Below are 8,982 nucleotides of genomic sequence, written 5' to 3' on the forward strand. Positions count from 1 at the left end.
AATAGCACCCGTTATATTCCCTGGACACAGTAAATTAATATATACTGATATAGAACTCTGTGCACATAATTAACACAGGGAGATTTCCTATCAGGTGTTAACCTTTGCATCACTTGTAAACAGATTTTCAATCTTGAATACAGCAAACTGGTACATTAAGAGCCAAGATATTAGAATTATCCCAGTACAAGGAGAACATACTTTGTGACACTTATAAACGCAGTTGTATAAGTATAATCTGTCTTAAAGAATTTTACTTAACCTTTTGCACATTGTCTGTTCTTACAAAATAAAAAAATAAAAAATAAACTCATGTAAATCAATCCCTATATGGGACAGACATAGAATTGTGTTTTCAGCAAAGCGGTATACCTCAACAAATAGGGTGTGTTTTTCTATGCGTGATTTTTATGTTTCTCTATGTTTAAGAGATAACATATGGTAACTACCAATTAATACTGTGGTGTGTGTTTTGCAACCCATATTTGAATCTATAATTGGTTATTTTGATACTTATAATTTATAGTATTTGCATAAGTAACATTACCACTATGCAATCCTTTGTATGGTCTTGATATTTATTTGCACCCCTGTCTGTGGGAAATTTTCTTCTGGATTTAACCCTTTTATATGAATATTTATTTGCACCCCTGTCTGTGGGAAATTTACCCCTATCTGTGGGAAATTTTCCTCTGGATTTAACCCTCTTATATGAATATTTATTTGCACCCCTGTTTGTGGGAAATTTCCTTTTGGATTTGACCTTTCTATATGAGCAAATGTATATACCATTAGGGTAGACATAGGGATATTCTATTCCCCATCTCCCTAATTTTGCCCATTTTCTCTTTCATGCACTCTCTCATCCATAATTAAAGGACTGTCCTCTGCAATGCCCATAATGGTAACAGGGGCCTCCTAGTGGACAGCAGAAGTGCTACACTAATTCTATCTTTCAATCCTGAACTATCAGGTCTATCTCTACTCTGTCTATACTTGAAAAATCATTTTCAAGCACTCTCTCATCCAATTGGGTACTCCCGCATGCCAATAGATGTTTGCCTAACCATCTACAGTCATACCACGCTGGACATGCCCGATCTTGTCTGATCTTGGAAGCCAAGCATCATTGGGCCTGGTCAGTACCAGAAAGGGAGACCCTCTGGGAATACCGGGTACTGTAGTATCAAGGGACATACTATCCATTGATACACCCAGGAAAGCAGAAGTGTACTTACTTCCTTCAAAACCAGAATTTTAGGCGAAAATACACTCTCTCAATGCCCATTCGATGGACACAGATGGGCAAAAGCAGAAGTGACTGGTTCTGCAACACTTTTTCTTACTTCTCATCTATAAATGCGGGTTGATACCCAATAAACATTTACTCGCAATCAGCAACTAATACTATCAATATCAGACCATGTGTAAATTCTTATCTGTCTAGAAGGAGTCCAGAGTTGGAAAGCTGGGTTTCTTGTTCCTCTCTTATGAATATACATATACAATATTTCATAAGTTGATAGAGATAACAAGAAATTATTATTAACACTCACTTCAAATACAAATACAGTGGGTGTGCATACAAGTCACCTGCCACCCACCTCACAACAAGTGAGTAACATATCTTTATTCTTGATTTAATCCTTTTTTAATGTATTGTTGTTGACAGAAATAACAATATTTTCATCTGTATAGAACATTAAAAGTTAAGTTTTAATTTTACACTCATAGTGTACCTTACATCAATACAACATGTGTACATTGATTGATACAAAGTGTGCCCCAGAGAGACAATAAAACTGTCTTTTTCTTTTTGCTTCTCTGCAACCCCCCTTCCCCCACCACCACAATAGTTTGCTCTGAACTAATGTCTGGGAGCACCACCAACCTAGTTCTATCGCAAAAACCCAATTGGTACAGTCGGTAGCCATATGTTGGTTATCATAGATGCCCTTCATGGTTTAAAAAATTGTTCAACCTCTGTCCACAATCCAGTCCAGTGCAGATTCCAAAACCCCAACCCATTGCCTAGTCGCTCAGTGGGTAAGGAACACCGCTTGACATATTCCTCAGTCATAAAGTTCCCAGCCGCTCCAGTCCAGCAGGGCAATAACGTTCCTGGTGCGCTGTGCCACTAGAATCAAAACTGGGAGTATACAATCACTTGAAGAAGGAGAGGATTTCATTACTCCTAGCCGACCCTCTCCCTGGTGGGCTAGGACTTGGAGTTTCCCGGACGCTTGGGACAAGCGTTGATGACATGAGAAGGTGCAGCACAGTATAAACAGAGACATTTGGATAGGCGTCTTCTACACTCTGCTAGTGATAGACGAGAATGACCAATTTGCATAAGTTCATCTTTGGGCGGAGATGGCTGAGGAGGAGGAGGAGTAGTGGAAGTCTTAGAAAAGGTTGACCTTCCTCGCTCAATTGCCCTTTCATGGAACTGAAGGTCAACTTTAGTGCAGAGGGATATGAACTCGTTTAACTGTGAAGGTAAGTCTCTGGTAGCAAGCACATCCTTAATACGTTCGGATAAGCCATGCCAAAAGGTTGCATAAAGAGCGTCATCGTTCCAGGAAAGTTCTGAAGCCAAAATTTGGAACTGTATCAAATATTGACCAACAGGTCGTGTCCCCTGATGTAACCGAAGGATTTCAGAGGAGGCAGAGGTTACACGGCCTGGCTCGTCGAAGATGCGCCTAAATGTTGCCACGAAGTTTGTATATGAGGCTAGCAGAGCATACGATCTCTCCCAGAGGGGTGATGCCGAATCAAGGGCGGAGCCACTGAGGAGAGAGATGATATAAGCAATTTTGGTGCGTTCAGTTGGAAAACTGCCAGGTTGCAACTCAAAATGGATCTCACACTGGTTGAAAAATCCCCTACAGGCCTTTGGGGACCCATCAAATTTAGCACGTGTTGGCAAATGAAGTCGTGGTGGGTGGGTTTACCACAGTAGGTTCTGCAGTTGGCACACTGGCCGCCCTGAACCACGAGGGTTGTTTGAATTCCATCCAGCCGAGAGGAGAGGTCCTGGAGACAATGGATAACTTGGCCTTGTGCAGCCTCCTGATGTTCAAGTCGGGCTGCCAGTTCTTGCATCGGCCTGGTCGCTTGGACTTGGTCTCCAGCTGGATCCGTTAGGTCATTGCTTACTATCACAACTGAGGGCTGGAGCTCACGGGAGGAAGCCTCAGTTGTAGGTGCTGAGATGTACTTAAAGGTTGAGGGTTGGATCAGACCCTCAGACATGCAGGTGGGATGCAATACAAATGCCCAAAGGCGTGACCACGACAACTGGAGTAAAAGTCTATGGTTTTTTATTAAGCACAGTTTTTATAAAACAACAGCAGTACTTTTCAGGAATGAAATGAGCAAGAGAAACAATAACAGCTCCTTGGAAAGCTGCAGAGTAGCGGATGCTTCTGGGTACTGGTAATATTAGGTACAGTTCTAATTGACCAGGAGTTGGAATGTCCTTAACCAGAAACCCGTATGCAGAGTATTGAAATAAGGATAGGAACTGGCCAGCAGGTGTTCACTGGAAGCTGGCAATACTGTACACTGCGGTAGACTGCTGAGTATGCCGGATGGAACCGGCCGGGTGAAGAACCGTAGAATATTGTGCTTGATAGATGCTAGAGTTCAATGAATATGGAGATCGGTGATTTGTAAATAATCGATGGCGGAGCACCAATAATGCTTGGAAGCAGAACACCACTGGAAGTTAGGTGCTGGAAGCTGGTATAGCAGTAGCCAGGAGTGAGATGTAATGCCAGAGCACTGTGGAGTCAGGCTGCACCGCAAGGTGGTAGGCTGGTGTGCGTCTCTAGTGGAGTTTGGAAGCAGGAGCTGGAAACCTGAAGCAGAAACGACCACAGGAAGGAGAGACTGGTAACACAAGGTTTGACAATCAAAGCACTGACAATTTCCTGGTTCAGGCACAGGATATTTATACCTGCAGGGAGGCAGGCATTGGCCAAGCAATTAAGCAGATTCCAGTGGAGCAGCGGATTGGTGTAAACTAAGACATGTGACTGAAACCAACATGGCTGCGCCCATGTAGTACTTGGAGGGAAAGTTAGTTTGGGAAAACAATGTGGGAATCCAGCAACAATGGCGGCGGATGCCGCAGAGGACAGGAGACGCCACAGTGACAACCTGCACACATGAACAACAACAGAAGCCACAGCAGGCAGGAGACGTCACTCTGAAGAATCTGTGAACTGGAAACCTAGGAGCGGCGGCGGAAGCCGCGGCGGGCCAGAGACGCCAATCTGAAGTAACCATGAGGCCGCTGTGACAGCGCTGCTGGATGACAGGCGGGAGATGTGGATCTCAGCAACACCACTGAGATCTGGACCTGGAACGCTGATCCAGCCTCAGGAGACATCTGGATGGTAAGTAATGGCGTCCAGTTACCCGAATCGTGACATAAACCAGATACCAAACCACCCTGTGAGTAATGAAATCTACTGTCTATTGACACCAACCTGACTACAAGTTGAGTTAAAAAGTAACCAATTTACAGTATGTTGGCAACAATATCAGCATACAAAGCATATACAGCTTTAGCTGTAACAGTAAACAGGTTTGCCGCCAACTCAAGAAGCAGGCAGAATATCTGCAATGTTTAATGAACCAATGTTTTGTGCAGCATGTTTATAGGTCAGAGCCAGATTAAGACCTCATGAGACGGGTGTAGTATGTGTTGCCGGCGGTCGGGCTCCCGGCGACCAGCATACCGGCGCCGGATTCCCGACCACCGGCATGCCGACAGTTGGGCGAGCGCAAATGAGCCCCTTGCAGGCTCGCTGCGCTTGCCACGCTGCAGGCACGGTGGCGCACTACGCGCGCCACTCTATTCTCCCTCCAGGGGGGTCGTGGACCCCCAAGAGGGATAAAAGTTGTTGGTATGCTGGCAGTCGGGATTCTGGTGCCAGTATGGTGGTCGTCGGGAGGCCGGTCGCTGGCAACCTGAAGACCACCCCATGAGAGACCACAGTTATTTACTGGCGTATACAAGGTACTATATAAAGTTTATATATATATATATATAAAAATTAACCCACTGTTGCTTTGTCTATCTTTACTTCAGACTGTTTATTCTTAGTCCAAGCTTCCAGTGCATAATATTAACTTGTTTGACCAGCATTCAATGATGATACTTTTCATTTGCATAATTGTATGTGTTTAAGTAACATTTTGACTAGTGACACAGTGCATTTTGTTATTAGTCTTCCTATGCTGCACATCTATTTGTCTTTGAAATGAGTACACAGAGAACAACCTGTGCCTGATCAGATTATCAGAATGCCCACAGCAGCAGAGATTTTCAGAAGACGTATGCAGACACCTGTTCACTCATGTGCCTGTGTCATAAAGGCCATCATTCCGAGTTGTTCGCTCGCTAGCCGCTTTTCGCAGCAGTGCACACGCTAAGCCGCCGCCCTCTGGGAGTGAATCTTAGCTTAGCAGAATTGCGAACCAAAGTTTCGCAAAATTGCGAATAGACATTTCTTAGCAGTTTCTGAGTAGCTCGACATTTACTCTGCCACTGCGATCAGTTCAGTCAGTTTCGTTCCTGGCTTGACGTCACAAGCGTTCGCCCAGATACTCCCCCGTTTCTCCAGCCACTCCCGCTTCTTCCCAGAAACGGCAGCGTTTTTTCACACACTCCCATAAAACGGCCAGTTTTCGCCCAGAAACACCCACTTCCTGTCAATCACACTCCGATCACCAGAACGAAGAAAAAAACTCGTAATGCCATGAGTAAAATACCAAACTTCTTAACAAATTTACTTGGCGCAGCCGCAGTGCGAACATTGCACATGCGCAGTTAGCGGAAAATCGCACCGATGCGAAGGAAAATAATGAGCGAACAACTCGGAATGAGGGCCAATAGCCGCAGACATTGCAATCTTTTACAAATCCATCATAAAGGTTGCATCAATTGACTTGTAATACAGAGTAGTAAAAGGGCCCTATTTGAAGCCTTACAATCTATAGGGCATATAAGCACACACACTCAAGTGTACAGTACTATAGTTAGGTATATATATATTACACTTACTGCACAGAAATGTATGAAGACAGCGCCTGCCTCACAATACAATGTTTATGTGATTTTGCTGCATAGCTATGGATCTGTCTATATAATTATTTTAGTTTCCTATATGATGTATAACCGATATACCCAGCATTGTTTCTATGGAGATAGTACCTCTATACAGCAAATATTTCAGGAAGAGATTTGTAGATCAGCATGTTATAAAAGAGATGAGCAGTGCAACATGACAGTTCCTGCCTGGAATAAGATTATGTAGCTCATGTTTTATATTGAAGATAAATAGATATTGCTGGTTAGACTCCCTGAATACAAAAAACAATATTACTGTAATTTCCATGATTGCCTTTCTCATGAATTAGAATTTGTTCTCTTGTCCTATCCAGATTGCCACATTGTTTCCTGTTCTTGTCCAGCTCTATGTAATTTATTCACAGCTTGTTTCCTGTTTGATTCTTCCTTACAATGATTTAATCTGCTACATTATTTACATCATACTTTAGCCATACTTAACACGAAATGACAAGTAAAGTTCAGTGGCACTTATTTTATTTTATTCACAGCCTATTTCACAGGATATATTTATGTGGTTTTTTTGCTGCTTAACTCTCTCTCTCTCTCTCTCTCTCTCTCTCTCTCTCTCTCTCTATATATATATATATATATATAGTATAATGGTACAGAGTATTTGTTTTGATATATATGGTCATTGCCTCGTGTCATTGTGATGAGAGGCAAGGACCTTAAAATATGTCTTACAGTTCTGCTATTATGCTATATATGGGGGGAATTCAAATGTTTGAAAAGTTGGTTGGGTGTCCGTTTTTTTTTCTGTCTAGTAGATAGGGAAAAACAGACACCCAACTGACTTTCCAACCAATTGAATATCCCCCTATATGTTTATGTACCATTCATGGGCCACATTTAAATCATTTGCATGTTTTTTGACAGTCTACTGATTTGTTATAAATGTTGCCTTGGTGATGGGATTGTACCTTGACATGCATTGAGCAAATGCACGAGATGTTATGGCTGTGTACCATGAATCGGGTCTGATTTCCGGCATGGCACCGACACACGTGGGTGATGCGGGATTATAAGGTGCAATAGGACTGTTTTACTTATTGTATGTATCCTGATGGCAATCTACAGTATTTGTGATCGCAATGTTGATAAGCAGACTGCTGTATGTCAATACTTTATTTAAGCAGGCTGGAATGATGCACCTTTGGTTCCTGTATGCTTCGTGTTATGTGGGAGCACCGGGCACAGCTTTCATATTAATAGAATTTATCCAAAGGTAACACAGGAATACAAAGTAATTTGCCCATGCACATCAGATTTTGTAAGCATCAGATAAGCCATACAGAGTAGGTGTGTAATAAGTAGAGATGAGCGGGTTCGGTTCGTCGAGATCCGAACCCCCCCAAACTTCACGTGTTTTACACGGGTCCGAGGCAGCCTCGGATCATCCCGCTTTGCTTGGTTAACCCGAACGAGGCCGAACATCCCGCTGTCGGATTTTCGCGAGATTCGTATTCCATATAAAGAGCCGCGCGTCGCCGCCATCTTCACTCGTGCATTGGAGATTGAGCGGAGAGGACGTGCCTACGTTCTCTGCCTGAAAAGCTCAATATCTGTGCTCAGTGTGCTGCAAATATCTGTGCTCAGTGTGCTGCATTGTGGTGACCACCAGTATATTATAGTAGTATAGTACAGTAGGCCATTGCTGTATCTTGCAGCTCCGTGTCAGACTCCATTCTAGACAGTATCCTTATCAGTGCTCAATATCTGCTGCATTGTTGTGTTACCAGTATATACTATATAGTAGTACAGTGCAGCATTTTGGTGACCACCAGTATATATAGTAGTACAGTACAGTAGTCCATTGCTGTACCTTGCAGTTCCGTGTCACTTCAAGTATCCATATCTGTGCTGCATTGTTGTGAGCAGTATAAAGTAGTACAGTGCAGCATTTTGGTGACCACCAGTATATATAGTAGTACAGTACAGTAGGCCATTGCTGTAACTTGCAGCTCCGTGTCACTTCAAGTATCCATATCTGTGCTGCATTGTTGTGAGCAGTATATAGTAGTACAGTGCAGCATTTTGGCGACCACCAGTATATATAGTAGTACAGTACAGTAGGCCATTGCTGTATCTTGCAGCTCCATGTCACTTCAAGTATCCTGAACAGTGCTCAGTATCACTGGTCAGTGTCACGTCAGAACAAAATGTTTTGGAGGTTGTGGAGGTGTTTTCCTCAGAGGAGTCTGTACCAGGTACTCAGGATTGCCTTGAGTGGTTTCATCCCATTAGGATGGAGACAGAATGGCTGGATAGCCTAGGAAATAAGATTCCTCAGAGTTCATTAGGGCATACTCCCTTAAGTTGCTGGAAAAAAGCCACGAAGAATGCTCTAGATATGGATCAGTCCATTTCATCTAGGATCCCCTCAGCTCCTGATACACAGGGATCGACACAGAAGTTAGAGGGGGCCACTATGATAGATTGGACTATAAAATTCAGCAATTTATCAATGCCATTAGGGATGTGTTAGAAATACCTATACAAATAGAGGAAAATTCTTGTATGCTAACTGCAAAATCATTAGTGACATTCCCGGTTTCGGAAGAGTTGAATACCCTATATGAAAGATCCTGGTTAAACCCAGAAGAGGTTTTTCAAATCCCCAGTAAAGTACTTAAGACATATCCCTTTCCTGAGGAGGATAGAAGGAGATGGGAGATTCCTCCCATAATGGACATTTCGGTGTCCAGGCCATCGGGGGTAATTACATTACCTGTACCAGGCTCAGCCACGTTAAAGGAGCTGACTGACCGCAAGATAGAGACAACTCTAAAATCCATTTACACGGCTACTGGAGCCGCCCTTAGGTCCACTATTGC

The 8,982-nt window shown here is 43.2% G+C and overlaps 1 pseudogene; it reads left to right on the top strand.

Annotated features, from left to right (window-relative positions):
• Positions 1 to 1,068: 1,068 nt before the first annotated feature.
• On the top strand, positions 1,069 to 1,187 carry LOC134944784 (5S ribosomal RNA; annotated as a pseudogene).
• Positions 1,188 to 8,982: the final 7,795 nt, after the last annotated feature.

The sequence above is a fragment of the Pseudophryne corroboree genome, chromosome 1 (genome assembly GCF_028390025.1).
Source record: "Pseudophryne corroboree isolate aPseCor3 chromosome 1, aPseCor3.hap2, whole genome shotgun sequence".
NCBI lineage: Eukaryota > Metazoa > Chordata > Amphibia > Anura > Myobatrachidae > Pseudophryne > Pseudophryne corroboree.